At 39.8% G+C, this 21272-nt stretch overlaps 1 protein-coding gene across 6 annotated transcripts in view; it reads left to right on the plus strand.

Moving 5' to 3' along the window:
* Window positions 1-21272, plus strand: part of ATXN1 (ataxin 1) — a 275271-nt gene that overhangs the window by 149850 nt on the left and 104149 nt on the right. For 4 of the 6 annotated variants that reach the window (XM_067568370.1, XM_067568372.1, XM_067568367.1 and 1 more), the window contains one exon: window positions 583-706. The gene's annotated coding sequence lies outside the window, so the exon portion shown is untranslated. Of the gene's footprint in view, window positions 1-582; window positions 707-6105; window positions 6201-7434; window positions 8372-21272 lie in introns of those variants that run through there. The other 2 variants (XR_010923744.1, XM_067568368.1) reach the window with 2 other exon arrangements.

The raw sequence follows: 21272 nt of genomic DNA on the forward strand, positions 1-21272 counted from the left end.
TGCGCGCATGCGTATTGTTCTTTGTGGGTGGGTCTGAATGACAGCCAAGTGGAAAATTTCACAGCACAATATATGCATGTGTTTGCTGCTGCAAATGGAACAGTATCATGTAGACATGTGACATATTCCAAATATACGGCCATGATCCTGTAGAATCATTGGTGGGGATGTACACTTACACCTCCAGAGAGTCCCCAGTGATGGGATTTAGCTGAAACATAAAAATCCACCTCTGTGGATCCAATTGGGGCTTAATTTGCGCATCTTTACCAAACAACAAGCCACATTAGTTTTTTTCCTCTCATCATGGTAACAAAAATATCCAAGTATTGTTTTAATTATGAATTAGTTTCAGCATCAGACAGTTTGTGGAGTAACTGTGTTCTGTGCTTTTATTATTAGCTCTTTGCATTCTGGATCAGTTTATGATGTACGTTCTGTACTGGATTCTCCATGTCAGCGGCTCATTATATAATGCATGTGGTCCAACGAGCTATAGAAATCAGCCACTCATTTGTTAAGCAATTGTCCAGATTCTTTTCTCTCTATTCCTCACCTGCTCTGTTTGTTTGTTTTTTAAAGGTATTTCTTACATTATTTGAAAGAGAAAAGGCACTGGGGACCTGCAAGTAACCGGGCGGCTTCTGAAAAATCTTTATGGTAAAGGATAATCCAGGACTCCCCGTAGAAGAACATAGTGAATGCTGTGAGTTATTAACTGCAATATAGTCATTTGCAATTACGTCCTATGTGTGGATTTCAGTATCTTGTTTTTTGGTTGGGACCCAAATCCTATGAGGTGTTGAGCACACATTGTAAGTTGTTGAGCATCCGTAACTCCTTTGACATCAAAGGGAGTTTGGGTTAGGGTTACTAGCTCAGACATTGCACTTTGTTTTTGAAATTATGCTTTTGAGTCAGAGGGAAGGCACCTAAAGTGTGACATTGGGTGACTTTTTTCTTTAGAGTGGTGTCATTTAAACTGCTGCAGTTAGTGACACTGCTGTCAGTTGATTAGCTAAATGTATAAACTCTGATTATTACTTGGTAGATTAAAAAGAAAAAAATGCTGTGGGCTAAAGTTCATTATCCGAGACCTCAGTTCAGGAGTTACACACCCACACAAATGTGATTTGACTTAAATCATTTGGCCATTAACATATTAGAGGAACGCAAATGTCGGGTGCCTTTCTGAACTTATACTGAAAACTGGAATTAATATGATATTTTGAGCAGGACATTATATTAGATTTAATGTGATTTTAAAAATAGCTCGTATATTAATTCTCCACTCCCCTCATCGCACAACTGTCCATCCACATGAAAAAGAGCCATGTTGACATGTGCTTTTCAAGGGGAAGAATAGGCAGGCAGTTAAGGCCATGCAATGTGGAACAGCAGAGTCTCAATATGTAGATGAGACAATGATGTAGGGAGGAGGGTTTTAGTTTTATTAGGACCTGGGAACCTTTTGGGAAAGGCGGAGCCTATATAGGAAGGATGGGCTGCACCTCTGTCAAAACAAAACCAGATTGCTGGCATATAAAATTAAAAAGGTTGTAGAGGATTTCTTAAACAATTGGAAGAAAGTTGACGGGTGGGAGGAGCACATGGTTCAGGTGGAGACATCCGTTAGGGATGAATTTATTCAGGGGAAACTGCATATCCTAGTAAGTAGAATAGGAAGAAGTTAGTACAAGTAGGAGCTAGTGAGGGAACAGTAAAACATAAGAGTCCCATTAAAATACAGCACATGAAGGCTATCAATAGAATATAGATACAATGGTCAAGTGCCTGTATAAACAAATACTAGAAGTGTAAATACTAAGAGAATGAAGGAGAGTGTGTGGTATTAAATGAGGATATTGACATAATAGGCATGGCAGAAATTGAGTGGAATGAGGATAATCAATGGGACACAGTAATATAAGGGTAGAAAATATATAGGAATGACAGAATAGGTTGCGCTGGTGGGGGAGTGGCACTGTATTTGACTCTATGCTTTCTTTCACATAAAGTAATGAATCAAACTGTACCATAGATTCTCTATGGATAGAAATTCCACGCTTGAACAATAAGAGAATAGAAGTAGGACTATACCACCAACCGCCTGACCAGGACAATGACCATGATTGTGAAATGCTCAGAGAGAGTAGAGAGGTTACAAAGGCAGAAAACAAAATAATAATGGGGATTTCTACTATCCTCATATTGACTGAGAACATGTCATCTCAGGAAGGGATGCAGAAATAAAATTTCCAGACACCAAAGATGAGTGGTTCTTGGAGCAGTTTGTCCTGGAATCCACAGAAGGAGAGGCAATTTTTGATTTAGTCTTAAATGGAGCACAAGATTTAATTCAAGTGGTGTATATAGCCGAACCATTTGGTAACAACAATCATAATGTAATTCAATTTATATGCCAAAGAAACCAAAGAATATGCCAATGAAGCCCACCACAACCCTTTTTAACTCCAAAAAGCTAGTTAAACAAAAACTAAAAGGCACAGTTACAAGGGTGAAATGCCTGCAAATTGCATTAAGACTATTTAAAAACACCATAATAAGAGTCTCTCCCAAATATCTACTCCCAAATTTAAAAAAAAAACAAAACAGTCAGAGGACCAAAAAATGTCACCATGGCTAAACAGCAGAGTAAAAGAGATCGTTAGGGTAAAAAGGCATCCTTTAACATTTGGAAGTCAAATCCTAGTGAGGAAAATTAAAAGGAGCATAAACTATGGCAAGTCAAGTGCAAAAGTTTAATAAGGCAGGCCAAGAAAGAATTTGAAGAGCAGCTAGCTAAGGACACAAAAACTAACAGCTAAAAAAGTTTTAAGTACATCAGAAACAGAAAGATTGCAAAACAGTGGGGCCACTGAATAATCATGGTGCTAAAGGAGCACTCAAGAAAGACAAGGCCATTCTGGAGAAGCTAAATTAATTCTTTGCATCAGTTTTCACTGCAGAGGATATGGGGGGGATCCTTATATGCAAGCCATTATTTTTTAGGTGACAGATCAAGGTTTCAAGGTAGAGGAGCTGTTGGGACAAATTGATAAATTAAATAGTAATAAGTCACCAGGACCAGATGGTATTCACCCAAGAGTTCTAAAGGAACTGAAATAGGAAATTGCAGAATTCTTAACTGCGGTATGTCACCAATTGCTTAAATCACCAATTGGAGGGTAGCTAATGTAGTACCTATTTTTAAAAAAGACTCCAGAGGCGATCCTGGCAATCACAGACCAGTAAGCCTAACTTCAGTGCCAGATAAATTTGGTTGAAACTTCAGTAAAGAAACAGAATTATCAGACATGTAGATGAACACAATAGGGGGAGAGCCAACACTTTTGTAAAAGAAATGCCTCACCAATCTATTATAATTCTTTGATAGAGTCAACAAGCATGTGGACAAAGGAGATTCAGTCGATTATAGTGTACTTGGATTTTCAGGAAGCCTTTTACAAAGTCCCTCACCAAAGACTCTTAGGCAAAGTATGCAGTCATGGGATAAGAGGGAAGGTCTTCTCAAGGATCTTTAACTGGTTAAGTGATAGCTAACAAAGGGTAGGAATATATGGTCTGTTTTCATAGTGGAGAGAGGTAAATAGGGGGCTCCCCAAGGAGCTGTACTGGAATTTGTGCTGTTCAACATATTCATAAATCATCTGGAAATGGAGGTGAACAGTGAGGTGGCAAAATTTGCAGACAATACAAAATTACTCAAGACATTTAAGTCCAAAGCTGACTGCAAAAAGTTACAAAGGAATCTCACCAAACTGGGTGACTGGGCAACGAAATTGCAGTTGAAATTCACTATTGCTCAGTGCAAAGTAATGCACATGGAAAACCATAATCCCAGCTACACATACAAAATGATGAGGTCTAAATTAGCTGTTGCCACTCAAGAAAGAGATCTTGGAGTCATGGTGGATGGTTCTCAGAAAACATCCACTCAATGTGCAGTGGCAGCGAAAAAAACTAACAGAATATTAGAAACCATTAAGAAAGGAATAGTTAAGAATAAAGAAAATAGCATATTGTCACTATATAAATCCATGGTACATTCACACCATAAGTACTGCATGCAGTTCTGGTCACCCTATCTCAAACAAGATGTATTAGAATTGGAAAAGATGCAGAGAAGGGCAGTGAAAATTATTAGGCGTATGGAACAGCTTCCATACGAGGAGAGATTAGAAAGACTGGGACTATTCGTCTTAGAAAAGAAACAATAAAGGGGGGGAAATGATGGAGGTCTATAAAATCATGAATGAATGGAGAAAGTGAATAAGGAAGTGTTATTTACCCCTTCACATAACACAAGAGCTAGGGTTAACTCAATGAAATTAATAGGCAGCAGGTTTTTAAAAAAAGCATAAGGTAGTACTTCTTTAAACAATGCAGTCAGCCTGTGGAACTTGCTGCCATGGGTTATTGTGAAGGCCAAAAGTATAACTGGGTTCAAAAAAGAATTAAATAAATTAATGGAGGATAGGTCCATTAATGGCTATTAGCCAAAGTGGTCAGGGATGCAACCCCATGCTCTGGGTGTCCCTAAACCTCTTCTGACTGTCAGAAGCTGGAACTGGATGACAGGGGAAAACTCACTCGAAATTGCCGTTCTGCTCTTTTCCCTCTGAAGCACTTGGCACTGGCCACTGTTGGAAGACAGGATACTGATCCAGATTGACCATTGGTATTACCCAGTATGACTGTTTTTATGCTTCTCTGGTCATTAATAAATGGGTCTATTCCCATGAAGATATGTCAAAGGGAACTGTGCAAATGATCTAATGTTCACAGTGTTCCAGTTGTGTTGATTGTTTCCGGGTTGTGAGGGTGCAATTTATGCAGAAACAAATTTGAATGTTTTTACAAATAGATTTATGCTTTTGGAATTTTGCTTAACAGATCCAAGAATAACCCATGTTCTAGTCTGAGAGTAAACTTTGAGAATTCCAATATTCAGTAAGTTACCCTTTAAAAACCTTGTGTTCAGAACATGCAGCAGCCTTTTATGATGATAGTCGTGTTAATAAAAATAGATGCAGGTTCTTTCCGAATGGGCAAGTAGCTTTTATTTTATTTGGAGTGCTTGGACTTTCTCAAAATTGAGTATGTTTAAATAATAAAAATGAATATGAAATCCCACATCCAGCGTATTGTAGCACAACACGCCAAACTTCAGCATCACCGATGGTTGCCCAGATTTTCTTCAGAAGTTTGGAAATTCCCAGCATTACATATTTGTAGCACATGATGTCAATGACATTAAGATCTTATCTTCGTGTTTCAGTCCAATTACTGCCCCAGGACTAAAGGCCAGGATGTTGTTAGAAGAGTGTGTGTGGAGGGCAAAGGAGTCTGACTGGAAAAGGGATTGAATGTTTAGGTTGTAAGTGAAAATGACAACAGTGGTTTCATTCCTCACTGGATGTTTATCCATATTATCATATATGCATACTTTGACACTTCAGTCAAATTCAGACAGATATGAGTGTATCAGTTATATTCTTTTCACACTTTGCAGGTTTTCTTTGCAATCATAAGGATTTGTTTTGCAAGATGAGGTTCTAGGACACAGCACAGAATGGCAGCCTAAAAAAGTACTGGCACACCAAGTTGCTGAAATGCTGCTGGGGTGGCAGGAGATGTTTGCTCAAGCACCTCCATTGATTGCAACACCACTGGTGCTGCATGCCGAGGGGAGTGGTCCAACCCTTATATAGTCTGGGGTTTTCTAGGTCATTCATGTAAACTTTACTGAGAAGGTAATTGTCAACCATTACAGAGAATGTAGTCTCTGGGTAAAATGCTTTCTGTATAATTCCATTCTGCAACGTCTTAAATTTCTGAATCTTGCCCAAAGCTGTCCCACTTAGAGTACAATGCGGTGATCTACTACTGAGGTGATATTGAGGCCCGTGTTGGAAAGAAAAAGTAGCATGCTTCTCGCCAGGTGCAAATGAAGAGAGAGTGCTCTTGGCCACAGTTCTTACCTGGGCATCCAGGAGCAGTTGCTTTTGGGGAGTCATTGATGGCTGATGGAAAGCTCTTTCAAAGTCACCTGAGGGTGTATCTTGTCACACTTTGTTTCAGGGTGGAGAACAGTGCTACAAGAACTTGGCAATCAGCCAGTCTTCCTGCCTTCCTCTCTGCCTTCTAACAAAGAAACCGGAGTGAAACAGGGATTGGTAATTTTTTTAGGAAATATCAGCACATAAATGTTTTAATTAAAAATATCATTGTTCTCTGTCCTCATTAATTTCAGTGGTATGCTCTCTTATGAGGTGTGTTGAGAGCAATCTAGCCTTTCACATTTTGAACAGTAGCTGTTCTGTTTTTTATAATCCCATCATTTCACTACCTGTCACATATCAGAGCAAAAACTCGGTGATTTGGGATCAGCACATTGAATCCACCTAGAAACTGTTTACTATACAGTGTAATTTTTCTTCCTCCTTTCCTTTTTTCCCCTCATTTAGATTAAACAAATTTCTGGAATAGTAAACAATTTTGCTTATACAAATTAAGTCCACGCAGTGCCTTTGCAGAAAGAAAGGAAGAGATCATGAAAGTCCCAGAGGGAGGAATGTTAGTTCATTCAGTACAATAATACAGAGAAAGGTTTGGGGGTTTTGCTGCTGTGTGTCTGGTACCTTGTGTTTTCCAACATAAAATTCTGAATCAATGTTTTCCCGGTAGTAGTCATGCAGATTGAAATTTTATTTAAACTCTGAAAATATACCTCTGTCTGTCTGTGTCTCTCTCAGGAGCAGCAAATAAATCTCCCTACCTGCCTCAAAAAAGGTGTGTGTTAACACATTTGCACTTGAGCTAAAACCTCTGGCATAGTTTGTGGGAAATAGAAAATAAATGTCTTAAATCATCTGTATGTCAATAAATTAAAGATCCTCATTTGAGCTCTATGGGTATGTCCACACTGCTATTAAACTCCTGCGGCTTGCCCATGTCCGCAGACTCAGGCTCCGATGCTGTTTAATTGTGGTGTAGATGTTTGGGCTCGGGCTGGGTTCTGGGGTCCCGCAGGAGGAAGTGTCGCAGAGCCCAGACTTCTGAGTGAGCCTGAACATCTTACAACATAATTAAATAGCTCAGTAGCCTGTGAGCCTGAGTCAGCTGACACAGGCCGGCTGGAGTTGTTTTATTGTCATTTAGACCTATGCTGTGTGTAGCTGTTACTTTGAGCAAACTGCAGGTGGCAGGCTAGAAAACATCCCTGTTCCTTTGCTATGACAAGCTTTTTCAATGGGAATTTGCCTGAGTGAGGACTGAGTCAATCTGAACAAGGATCTTAGAACTTGCCCCTTAAAGTTTAGCACCAGTTTTGTTTCATTTTTGGTATTATACTGTCCCTTCCCTACTCCTGCCTTATCAATACTTCTCCTCCCTTACTTCTCACTGTAGGCTGTTTTTTCTGGCACCTTAACCTTTGGCAGGGGCTGTCAGTGAACAGCTGCTTCTGGAGATGATGTCAGTGCTGCTTCCTGAATTGGCTGGCAGGGATCACTGCAGTCTGGGCCCACCCGTCCCTGAAGCGTCACCTTCTTCGCATGGGCTCAGACCTTCCACTCTTGCAGCAGCAGCCCCCTGGAAAGGAGGGTTAAACCTTCAGCATAAACAAATCATGAAAGGCATATGCTAATGAGCCTTGCACAGTGGTATTTTGAGTCAAGCAAAAGAACTGGATTGCTACATTCTTGGTAAAGATGTATAGTAGTTGTGTACTCTAACCATAGCAAGCTGTACAGACCTTGAAAAGCCAATGGAAAGTTTTAACACACTGTTTAAAGTTTTGAATGTGTTTGTTTCTGGACTTCTTTTGCATCTGTATACTAACCACTTCAGGGCTGTAGACGGAATTTACCGGATTCCCAACAAAAAGAGAGAACTGCATGTTTCCATTCCTGCAAACAACTGCCCTGTACATGCTATTTCATATTTATAGGGATAGAGAAAAGAGCAGGAACTGCCATCATTTGAAAAATGTGTCTCTGAAATAGCAGTAATTTATTCCCAGGCATTATTCTTGATTAAGAACAACAGACAGCTGCAGCTTCCCTTTAAATAGCAATGGAACTCTATAAGCATGTTATAAATAGGGCTTCAGGTTTCTGACATTTCTCTGCCAAAAATCAGGAGTATTTCTCACCAAATAAATGTTTATTCAAAAAGCCCTGTTTCCTGGCTTTTATTTTACAGCACATGCTTTCAATGGACAGACTAGAACAGCTCAAAACTGATGATTAGGAGAGGAAGTTGAAACTGTTTGGCTCTCTTTTGGCATAAACAGTAAGTCCAGGCCTTAGTTTTGGCAGCTCTTTAGCTGGTAAATAAATATTGGTTTAATGTGAAATCTTAAGAAATACAGAACAGCTACTGTTCATATAGACAAATAAAATAGGCGGTTATGAATTATAAGGTGATGATTCCATCAAGAATGATGATGATGTCATAAATCCCAAGCACTCATTTGACTCAGAAGAATCCAGGTACCTGCATCCATGTCTGCACAGCCTCCCTAAACTCATCTGCTGCTTCTCCCGACTCCCTTTCTCCTGCCTGCTGCCTCCTACAGTTCCAATTTCCTACCTTTCCTTCTCCCTGCTGCTTTTTCCCCACTGTGCTGCTGTGTTTCCTTCTTCTCTTTCTCAGTTGCTCATCTGCCTTCCTGCCACTTTTCATTCAATGTTGCCTGTGCCTGCCACTTCTGTGAAAGGCTTTGCTGTTGCAGAAGCACTAGTAGGTTGAATTTCATAATTCAGGGTGTGATGTTGCCCTTATAAATTATGGGATTTCCCCCCTATATTCATGGCTTGCAGTTTGCAGTCCATGCATTAAAGCAATTTTTAGTTAGATCATTCATTACTTTCCCTTGCTTTTTTCTTGGCCTGTGTAGCTTCCAAAGAACTGAGAAGTTCTAATTTTTCCAGGGCTAAAATCCAAGTCTTTGAAAGGCAGGTATGGTGCCTGGGGCCACTACATGTTGCTACTGGTTGTGAGGATTGTAAAACTTATCCTGCAGAGCAAAGAAAGCAGGGCACAATTCTTTTCAATTCTTACTATGGCAAGCCCTAGTTTCTTGCTTTCTCATGCCTTTTCTTCATTGTCCCTCCAAGCAAATGGTTGTAAGTTTAGGACTCCTTTGTTTGTAATGAGGACAGCTTTTGCCTGAGCAAATGGATATTTTTGGCAGTCACTTTAGCTTTTGGCTGTCAGTCTTGTTTTATGACTTGTCTTTCAGGAGGGCAGGCAGTGATAGTACATTGGATTAAGCAAGCAAAGAAAGTAAATAAGGCTGTTTAGTCTGTTAATTGTTAGAGTGCATAGGTGATTGCAATAATGTCTGTGAGTGAAGTGTAACTCATGAAATTTGACAGTGTAGCCTGTGGTTACTCTCACTTTTGATATGGGTGATCTGTAGAGGCTACAGGTCGTAGCATGCAATGTGCCTTAACCCAAGAGGCCCTCTACTCAGATCAAGATGTAGCATTGTAAGTTGAACTATGGCCTCTGTACACCACACCACTGCATTAAAGTGCTCCAGTTTATCGGAATTATTTATGGGGCTCAGCTGAACAAAGCTGGGGTGCCTCTGCTGTTCAGGTACAAGTTTTGTCTCCGTTCTGCGTCTTATTCTTGTCTATTCTTGTCACCACTGATTGCAGTACTGCTGTGTTTGTGCAGCTCTGTAGGTGATCTATTCCCCTCTACCCACAATGACGCCAGTAGTACCTAGCAACATGCCAATGCTACCTACCGTAAAGACTGTAGCAAGAAAGGAATACAAGTTAAAGTTCTCTCATAAGAGAATTTTCCACTTTTCTGTGCTGGGCATGCATCCAAGAGGAGAGGTTGATGTCACTGGTGTGCTAGTTACAAGGGATCTTGGACCAATCAGTCCTGCTAGTAGAAATACTATTCCATTGAGAATAACATGTTCATTCATGTCTATTACAGATTTGTTTGCAGCCTGCAAGGTGTGCTGACTTCATCTTGTATATGTTGGGTAGGGATGTTAGATGATCTCAGATAAATTGGTGATATCTGTGTTTCTTCTGAATGAGTTTCATGTTTCTGGTTGTTAATCAGCTTTGGTGTTCAGAGTTATGGACACTGACAAACGTTTCAGCGGCATCTGATGACACTGAGGTCAAGAGGGGACAATGAAGAAGCAAGTTCCTAGAATTGCTCTTGGCTTCCTTCCCTGTCGACATGTCAGAGCTAGAGACAGATCGCTGTAACCTAAAGAGATGTATGTAGTCTTTCATTTGGCTCTCATGGATTCTTCAAGCTACTCTTTAAATAATAAAGCTACTCTTCCTATGACCACAAATCAAGTTTACTGCAATCAGTGGCAATAAAAAAGGTTTGTTTAATTTTATTTTTCTATGAGGATGGAAGGGACCTTGTGAACTGACCATTAGCTGGCAGGCTGGTTAGCCTTCACTCACAACTGGGGTGCCCTAGTAGTTGCTTTTCTTTTAATGCAGTGTAGATTCCTGTCATCTTTCAATAGTGAACTCTGCTGAAGAATTGAAAAAAGTAAGAGCATTAAAAATGATGTCAGGCAGGAAAGTCAGTATGCCTGAACTGAAATATAGGCTGCTGGCTTTCTTGGTAAGTGGAAATTTGTGAATAGAGCTGATACGTGAGGCGCAATATGAGGGGGAAACCTCCAAAAGGCAGGCCACCGAAAAATTGTGTTTTAATCTGTGAGCAGTTTGGTTTTTTGGCAGATGTACCATGGTTCCTCAATGTCCCTGATTCAGCATTTCTGATGTAAGTAACTTATAAAAACCTCCATGAGGAAACACCAAGCTTGTGTGAGATGGAAGTGAGTTTGACACTCAGTGTGGGACAATTGACAGGAGTAAGTGTAGTGCACGGAGAGGATTGCAGCATCTGACACAATATACTTTGTGTTTTTTTGGAGGTGGGGGATTGGATGGGGGTTGTGTGTTTTGTTTTGCTTTAAGATCATGAGTTTTAGGCAGCTTTGTTAAAAGGAAAATCAACTCCTGTTGATCTGAAGCCAAACCACATATCTTGGTTAATCCATGTCATCACTGGTACTTTATATAGGGAAGATGATGCACTCTGATTCCAGGATTAAGGCAACACCTCTTAGATCCATTTCCTGTTTAACTGATTTTTTTTTTGTCTTTGATTACAAGCTGTTACAGTAAGTTTATCTCCCCCTTCCCTCCCATGGGCAGACAGATAGCAGCATAGTGATCTAGGAGATACAGGTACAAGCTCCATTCCCATTACAGTTAACTGGTGAAACCCATCAAACGGTAAGCGTTTGGCTTGTAAAGTAGTCTTCCTATTCCTGATCTTGTCTGCAAAAAGAGACTGAGGTACTGTGTCCACCATCATAATACTGGTGCTTTGTCTTAAATTCAGTGACACAGGCAGTCTTCATTAGGTCAGGTACTTTTTATTCTGATCTAGGTCTCTTTTTCCCACTTCCAAATCACTTTGTCCATCTGGTTTTGATTTGGGGAAGTACAATAAAATAATAGTAATTAATTTTATTTATATAGTGCTTCCTTCTCCCACTTCATCTGCCAGAGCACTTCAGATTCTGTACACCAGAATAAAAACAAGTACAAGACAAACATAATAAGAGAGTACCTTCTGAAAAAGAACATACAATTAAAACTGTTGTGCTGTAAACTTCAGCACATACAATGTGACAGTAAACATCATGCACTGATCTGTAAGATTCCTGCACTTCTTTGACTCAAGAAGAGGGAACTGAGCCATCATTATCTTTTACCTTGCTCCAGCTGTAGTTCAGTGAGTAAAAGAGTTCAGACATTGAAGGTTTACCAGATGGCATATCAAGAGTCTGTCTTAGGAGGCCTGGTGAACTGCAATGAGGGCATGCAGTGTTAGGAAAGATACTAATAAGCACCCATCGACCTTCTAGCCGCCCTCTCCCACCCCTCCAGACCAACAGAGACTATGCTGCCAAGTAAGATGTCAGTACTATCAGTACTGATAAATATGGATGTTCTATTATGGCTCTGTTTAGAGACGACATGCTTTGGAGTTCCAAGAGGGCAGAGGATGGGTGAGGAACAAGAAATCCCAGACAGACCATAACAATTGAGAGAATTTAAAGGAGCTTGACTTCTTACAGCCTTACACCCCACTCTTCCAATCATCATCAACATCCTTCCCACACCATCAGGCATGAGGCAGAAATCAAATGGCATTCCTATCCTGGACTTGTTTCTACAGATCTTGTATATTCAGTCCAGTATTGCCACTTAAATCATTCTCTAAGCATTGCAGAAAATTTGTCAAGGGCTTGGGTTGGGTCATGAAACCTAGCTAGTTATCTGTGTACCTCCCCCACAAATGGGATTCTTAACAAACGAAAATGAGTCACCAGGGCTGTGTACTGCACCAAAGTTGCCCTTTAGAAATCGCATCCATGCTTCACCTAAAAATAGGGCACCATAGATAACCGAAGGCTATGTTACAGGCCTACTGTATCTCATCACCCATTGTTACTCACAACTGATTTGACTGTTCGTTTTATCTGATTAGCACAAAATGCTGAGAGATATGAGATATTTTGTTTGATTAGTGCAATGTAAAAGTTGTTAATATGACTATGATGCTAATTTAGGGTTACATGATAAAATCCAGGGGTGGGTAATAGTTATAATCTGGTATTTTAATATATTCCCAATTCTAATTGTGCTCATGAGCATTAAGAAGTAGATAGTTGCTTAAGAGAAAGTTACTGAGCATACTGGAGCCAGTTTTCAAAAGTTAATAACAGAACAGTTTTGGTTTATTTAAAATCAATGAAAATAACAAAAAACAAAAACTATTCTTGCTCAGCATAGTTCTCCTGACTGACACCTTCCTGAGAAGTGCAGTTGGGAATGAATAGATATATATATCGTCATGTGTCTGGGAATGTAAAAGCACACACAAAAAGCCCAGAACGTATGCTTTTTTTTGGCAAGTAATTCATTTTGGTTGCTTGAATTCCTGATTCTTCTCAGAGGGTTCATTAGTGCTTGGTGAATCAAGCCTACTGTGTGATGCTTAGACTCTTTTGGACTATATTATAAAATGGATAGTCCTTAGGATATAGCGTGTCAGCACTTGAATGGATAAGCAGCTGTGCTGTATTGTTTGGGCCTGGCAGTTTCAGCTTCATTCCAGGATAGGGTGCATGATCTGCAGACATAAAGGGTATGTCTACATTGCAATAAAACACCTGTGGCTGGCCTGTGTCAGCTGGCTCAGAGTGAGGGACTATAAAACTGCAGTGTAGAAGTTCAGGCTCAGGCTGGAGCCCAGGTTCTGTGGCCCTCCCCCCCTTGTGGGGGCCAGCCAGTGGAGTTTCATATCAGTGTAGACATGGCTTACGTCTGTGGAAAGCATTTTGAAAGAGTGGAGAAAGCTTTGTTAATTGAAATGGCTGGGTTGGAATTGAAAAGGAAGAGTTTGCTGTTCTAAAACATAGCCCACATTTTAGACATTCTTATCAGAGCACTCAGTTAAGCAGTTGTGTGGAATGCTGATAAAGTAATAAGTGATAACAGGCTTCGTAATTTAAAATGCCCAAACTTGGCATGTGATATAGTAATGTAAAATCAAGTAATACCAAGGAGACTTGGGTTTTGGAATTCCTGGTTCTGCTTATTTGTTTCACTAACAGATCATTACATAAACATTGACGTAATTCCTTCTATACTAGAAAGATATGCTTTGCTGTCAGAGGGATGTTTGGTCTAGACTGGCTCTGCATAGTGCCGTTATGGGAGTAGGTAACATGGCTGCCTATTCAGATCACCTTGTTAGGACTGGAATGCTGAAGCAATAGAGTGGTTCTTCTCTGTGGTCAAAAAGAGAAACCAGAATGCCAGCACAAGGCCAGTTCTATGCTGAGGCTAGCTCCAAAGGTAATGTTTAAAAGTAATGCTGAAAGTTTTTCAGAAAAAACTTGCAACAAAATAAACATAGCTACAACTGCATGGACCTTCTTAAAAGGGCTAGTCTCCAAATGGTTTACTGATTGGTTAGTATTTTAAGGCTTGAGCTATAATGCAGGCCAGGGTCTATAATTTTTTATTCCTCCTACTTCGACACCTCAATATGTTGTAAAAAATACAGTGTTCTGTCCAATTCACTGTCTGATATGCAAACTGGTTATGATTTCACTATTGCTGAAACTGAAAATGTGCTCATGCAAAGCCAGTTTTGTGTCTGTCTGATACTGGAAAATGCATGTTAAGATATGATCAGGTACTGATGTGATTTGTCAAATTGTAATGTCTCCTTTTCATGCCACAGGTTTTTTCTCTTTCTGTTTTTGCTTTTGCAAGGTTGTGGGGCTGAGGAGGAGGGACAGATTAGTATGGAATCTGCTTGTCTGTAAACTATCTTACTAGGGGAAAGACCGGAGGAAGCTGTCTCATAGCTGTTCAGTCAAACCAGTAGCATGTGGCCCATCAAGACCCTGAATATGACTCTCGTGCAGTCCATGTGTCTGATTGGTGCATTGTCTGATCAAGCCCAAAGCAGAGTCAGTGAAGCCCCCACCTTGGGAACTCTCTCCAGGCAAGCTGCTTGACATAGATGAAACAGCAGACTTCTGAAATTCTGTCCCGGATCACACCTTTGTGTACCCCATTTACTTTAAAGAGGGCTGCAAAGGTCTAACTGTAAGTAGAATTTGGCTCCTTGTGATGAATGGAGTCGTCAAATAGTTGCAATGTGTTGTCAGGGCGAAGCACGGCGATTTTTAATTTGTGATGTTTTACAATACATGATGTAGAGACATAGTCCGTGTTACTCTTTCATATAGCTTCTTGCATAAATCTCAGGAACTCTTATTTGTTTTGTTTTAAATTTTAAAATTCACCTTTCTAACAAATAAGCATAACTAAGTATTTCTACACATAGAATTTAAAAAAAAGAAGAAGAGATGAGGGAAAGTGCTTTTTAAATACTATTATTTAAAGCAGGAATTATTGCAAGCTACTTTCTGACTGATTGTTTTGTCCTTTTCATATGCAGGGGGAAAAGAAAAGCAGTAAATCTCCAGCCCTGGTCAAAGTTTAGTCGAATAGCATTAAACATGGTCAGATTTTAAGTACAATCAAAACATAACTGAAGTTAGAACAAAGCGTCTCTTAGGGAGTTTCCCTTGAAGTTTTAAGTAGGGTTGGGCAGAGGAAAAAGCTGGCATCTGTATCCAAACTTCCCAAAGTTTGCTGCTGTTTGGATCTGATTTTTTGGTTTGGAGATACACTAAAAGCCAGTCACACAGTTAGGATCCAGATCCCAACTTCCTCAGAGTTCCGAGTTGTTTAGATTTGTGTTTTGATTCAGGCCCAACTCTAGCTTGAAGTGACCATCTTGTGCTTTCCCTGTCTGTTTGTTGTATCCACTTGTCATATCCTGTCTCATCTGATACTTAGATTGTCATCAAATTTCATGAAATGTGTACAGTGCCTAACACAGTGGACCCCTGATCTCTGGTTGGGGCCACTAGGCATCACAACAATACTACTAATAAATAATAACAAAAACTCATGACTAACTGTTTGATTATCTGAGAGAAAGGTACACACTAGAAACAAGTTTTAACTCTTGGAATGAGTGTTATATCTCTTGGTTTCTACAATATCATTTAAATTCTTCTCTTCGGCTCCTTCCTACCAGCTAGGAGACTAGTCAACGCCCAAGTTCTCTCACTTTACTAATGCAACCTTTTACTCTCTGGCCTCCTCCAACTGTTCCCAAGAATGATACTGCTGCTTTCATTTTCTATTCATGCTGCTCTGACCATATCTTCTTGTCACTCTTGGATCTCTTCACTGGCTTTCCTCTTCTTCTGCATACAGTTCAAGCTCCTTTTCTTCAGGGCATCCATATTTCCCCTAATACCTTCACATCAGCACTCCTACTCTGTATTGCTCTACTGTGTATTACTTTGTGCACTGATGGGACTATACAATAATAATAGTAGTAATAAAATTGTGGGAATGCTGATGCATTATGTCATGTTTAATAACTCCTGTTGTAATGAGCATGTGTTTATCTTGTATGCTGCTGTTAGCTAATACTGTATATACAAAAAACATTTAAATTTGACTAACCAATCCTCAGGGCTGAGAAAATAAGCATCAAAAGATATGTGGGAGCTGCTGTCTGACTGTTAGCAGTACTTTGTGACTTGCATTTGGTGATATATATAGCTTTGACTCAGAAATTTCCATTGACCTCTGAACCCTGATAACGTCAAGATAGTTTACTTTGGGAGAGACTCTATTACAGTAATAAAATTCAGCTACTGTAAAATACTGCTACTAGTAAGCATGAGCTCATTCTTCACAAAAGGAAGGTGATTTGCAAGTTGAATTTTAGGAAGGAAATATTTGTAAAAAGACTTTATCCTTTCATCTGGTGTGTAAAAAAAGTGAGCAGCTCACTGTGGAGTCTTTAGTTTCTGTCCCAAAGAATTTACAATCTATACATATAGATGGGCTCCCAAATCAACCCATGTTCTTAGTCAGTTTGTAAATAATTATTTCAGGTTTATCCTGCTGAGGCTCGTTGTAATGGGTGAGCAAACATACATTAAGAATCAACTTGAACTTTTAGCTCAAAACCCAAAACTTGAATCAAACTGAGCTTTGCATAGAGGGTTTCAGACATTTGGTTATTAACCTTTCATTTACTATTGTTTTTCTTTTATTTTCATGCACTTCTGTACTTCCTGCTTTCATAAATTCATTGAAATTGGAAGTGTGAAAGACCTGTTAATGTAAGTCATCCAGTCCATTTTCCTGATAACACAGGACTGACTGTTCCCTACGGTATATATTCAAGAGTTTAGACCCATCTAGTTTCAAATGTCCAGAAACCTAAGTGTTTCCACTACTTCCTTTCAGAGACTATATACCACTGCCTAATTGATCTTGTATCACATTCACCCTAAATTATTACCTCTTTAAATTTCCTCCTATAGTCCTTGTTATATCTTGCACATCATCTGAAATAATTCCTCTCTCTTTGTTGGCTATTATTATGTTGTTTTGACATTTCAGTTGGGACTGGAAGCAGAAATACTGATATACAACAAAAGAGTTATTCTTACAGTATTTCCAAAATGACTGAAATCAGGTGGCAATGGAGAAGCTGTTCTCATGAGATGTCAAGCCTGATATCTTGACCAAAGAAGTATGCGTATACTCTGGATAGACACCCAGACTTCAATGCGTATCTGAACCAACCACCTGAACCTTTTGTATTTAACCTTCATTGAATGAAGTGATACTACAACACAGTTAACGTCTGAAATCCTCATTTTATATGACTCCCTTTAATTTTCTTCTTCTATTCTGGCTTCATTTCTTTGTTGTCATCTTGCGTATTCCCTCTGCTGCCCAAACACTAGATTTTCTTTTCTTTGTATTCCTCTTTATTTCTGTAGTAGACAGTAGAACCATGTGACCATCTGGAACAACTTCCCTAACTCTCATTCCTTGTGAGATTCATCTCTTAAACCCGCCCTGTATGTGTTAATCTTCTTTCTAATAAAATAATCATTGTACGCCCAGAGGTTTCTGGTTTCCCTGAGCTAACTCATTTTCCCCGCAATATGTAGCCTTTGCTACCCTCCTTCACTTCTGCCATAGACAGATGGGATGGTTTGCAAACTTCATCTATTAGCAGCGTGGACATATAGGCCCTGATTCAGAAAAGTGCTTAAGTACATACTTAAGTCCATCCCTATTTGGGACAGCTCTTAAGCACATGCTTAAATCTTTTTTATTTCAATAGACTTAGCTGACTTAAAATTAAGCTTCATGCTTAAATGGTATCCGGAATCAGAATGCTTTCCTGAATAGCGGCCTTATACGGTATAACCAACTGTGACACACGTGATACTTTCATGTAAAAGATGCCAACGAAAAACACATTGTGTGGTAGGTGAGTAATGGAAGCTTGAAGCAGAGGCATGAGATGTTAAGTAGGATATTGAAATATATATTATCTCTTCTCAGAAAGAAATAGTGAAATTATAAAATCAAACCAAACATGCTTTTTGGTCTGTCATTGCGAAACTATGGAGTGTGTAGATTTACTCTTGTTCTGTTGCACTGTGATAATTTTCAGTACTTGACCTAGCATCCAGTTGTCCTTGCTAAATAAAGAATGTATTGTGCTTTTTGGAAACCCCATAGTATAACTGCTGTGCTACAACGCTGACACCAAAGTGAGCCCAGTTTACCAAGTACATAGATGCAACTCACAGTGTTACTATTCACCTACCTGAAGCCTCCTTAAGACATCTATAAGATGGGTGAAAACACAGCTTGTTGCAAACTATTAATAATTAGACACCATGCACTTCAGATTTTATACTACAGTTGGCTCTGGTTTACGAAATATGAGCTCACCACACATTATATGCAGTGTATATTCATTGACAAGGATTGGTCTCAATAAAACGGAGGAATACAGCTCAGTAGTGGGAACTGCAGATAGAGCTTACCTACAAATCACTGCGGTGAAAGAACCTGATGCTAAAGACCCACTCAGAATTGTGTTTCTATATTTATAGCATTGGATGTGGGGATTACAGTCACATATCCTGCCCACATTGTTTTTAACTCAATACAACCTAAGTGGCAGGCCCTCCCGTATAGAAAGTCTGCCTGGAATGGGGGTGTAGCAGCACAAGTCACCCACGTGACATGGAAAGCAAAAGTGCAAAGAGTGGGCTGATGCCCTCATTCAGTGCAGCTCTTCAGCAGCTTCATATACATATAGCCTGACTGTTTTTTAAATCTGCTGTTCCCAGAGGGAAGCTATCCTCTCCAGCATCGCTCTCTTGCAGTCACAGGGGATTAAAAATGCATTTCCCTATGCCCACAAAAATGAAACTGGCGCACTGTTTCTGATACCTGTAGTATGCACGGAGACATCTAGTGGTTGAACTGCACAACTGCAAGTAACAATCACTTAAAGCAACCCCTGCAATATTACATATTAATTCTGATATCCACAGATCAATACTGTCACATCCATATGAAACATTAACAACTTTGACATCACGAGTTGCAGCCCACAGAAGAAAATGCTATTTAACATACTGTAAGGAAATCTGAATGGTACCAATGTGACTGTGTTACTTAGACAAGGATAGCAAACCAATAAATAGGGGAGAATAATCCCCGAGGTTGCTATGTATCTTGATAGCATCCACAGGGATTATTTTGTCCTTTTTCTCACTTTACTATCCCTATCTAAATAATGTAATCTGTACTGTTCAGGCTTCCTTATAATCCTTCTATGCAAAGCTTTCACAATCATAATCACATTCTTCCTGCCCAAAACATATAGCAATGTCAGAGTCCAGCCTTTGTGACATCATAGTCTCTTTTGGGTTGGTGTCACAATCACTGGAGCCACTTGAGAATATTTGTGTGTGTGTGTGTGTGTGTGTGTGTGTGTGTGTGTGTGTGTGTGTGAGTGAGAGAGAGTGTGTGAGAGTGAGATTTTCAAATTCTAGGATTTTACGTAAAGAATTTCAACCACAACACTGAGTTAGAGGGGTTTGCTTTTATCCTCTTTAAAATCCATCAAGTAACTGAAGTATATATAGTCTTGGTTCCTTGTGAATCATGGCGACTGTGTAGCTTCCACAATCTGTTTGCTACAGTCCCTTCAGCATGTCTCTATTTTTGTACACATAGAATAGAAACCCCACCCACTGCCCCATGGATCTCTCCTTTTTATCTTTCTGTGGGTCTGAAATACAGTATAGAACATAGTTTCTCAATCTGTGGTACGTGTACCCCTGGGGGTACGCAAGACACAGGCAGGGGGTACGCAGCGAAAAACCCAGGGAAGGGAGGCAGGCAGCAGCTGCCCGCTTCCCGCCCGGTCCCAGCTCCTAGAGTGGAAAATTGAGTGTTGGGGTATTTATTAAAATGTTCAGATGTTACGGAGTACTTGCTATTTAAAAGGTTGAGAAACACTGGTATAGAAAACACTCTCTTTAACAGAGGAGTACAGAGTGCAGCTTCCTCCAGGGCCTATCAACACTCTCCTTAAATTGGCTGTCAGAATGGATAACTACATAAAAATTCAGGATGCTCCTTCTCTCCTAGCATACCCAGTCCCTTTGGACTCACAATCAAAGAGCCAAACTCAAGGGTTAAACGTGGACTCCTTCCTCACAAGATACTTCAATTAGACTGTTGGGCCAGGCCAAAGCAGTATTTTTAGGAGTTTTGGAGAAGTCCATTGTCCCTAGTGAGCTATTGCGTCACTCCATGTCCTGTTCTATAGAAAGTATCAGCAGTGCCACGCCTGTCAGTTCATTGAATATTTCTTTGGCATTGCACTTGCTGTTTCTGAACTATGGTATACTGCTAGGTAAAGTTGTCATAATATAAACTGCAAATTGACAGGCTGAATAGTTGTGGTTAGTATGTCTGTAGTAGTGATGACATGGGAAAATATTTTGTTTTTCTCCAGATGACTGTTTGAGGTTTGTTCTAGACCATTTTGTTTGTGATGTGCCAGCTAAAAATTATGGGAGCATGACTTAGATTTTGTTTTGTTTTTTAAAGGCTGATTAAGATTTATTGTCAAAGTAAGGATTATTAGTTGGGTTTTTTTGTTTTTCTTGGGTAAATGTAAAAAATCAGAGTCAGCATTTTAAAGGGGGAAAAATTGACTCCTGTACACATCCTGATGAGTTCAGCACACTTCTTCATCTAACAAAAGAGGTATTTCATAGATTCACACAATGCCTTTGCATTGCAAGAGTGGCCAAAATGTGGCCTTCAAAGCAAATGCAGCCTAAGGAATTCTGCTAAGCTACCTGCAGCCACTCCTTAAATACAGAGATAGTGTGTAGAGACAACATATATCACCGTCCAGTGCCTGATGCTCAAAGCCAGATGGAGCATTGCATGGTGGAGTGTGCTGTCTGTGCAGGCTCCACATCTGTATTAAAGCTGTGGGTGCCTACCATTTTGAAGATGATGCCATTGGACTTAATTGGGCATGGAGTATAGCCCTCCTGCTGTACTTCATGTCACACAACTCCATTAGTTCTGAGAGGGTCTGAGTTCACCAGAAGGTGTCACTGTGCTGTGTTAAGTATACAGTGCATGGAAGGTCCTGTTTATAAAGAAGGAGCATTAAATAAGAAATTGTTCAATATCTTCATGTTTGAAAATAAA

This window comes from Emydura macquarii, unplaced genomic scaffold (assembly GCF_026122565.2).
Source record: "Emydura macquarii macquarii isolate MOO-44397 ecotype Brisbane River unplaced genomic scaffold, CSIRO-AGI_Emac_v2 contig_2890, whole genome shotgun sequence".
Taxonomy (NCBI): Eukaryota; Metazoa; Chordata; order Testudines; family Chelidae; genus Emydura; species Emydura macquarii.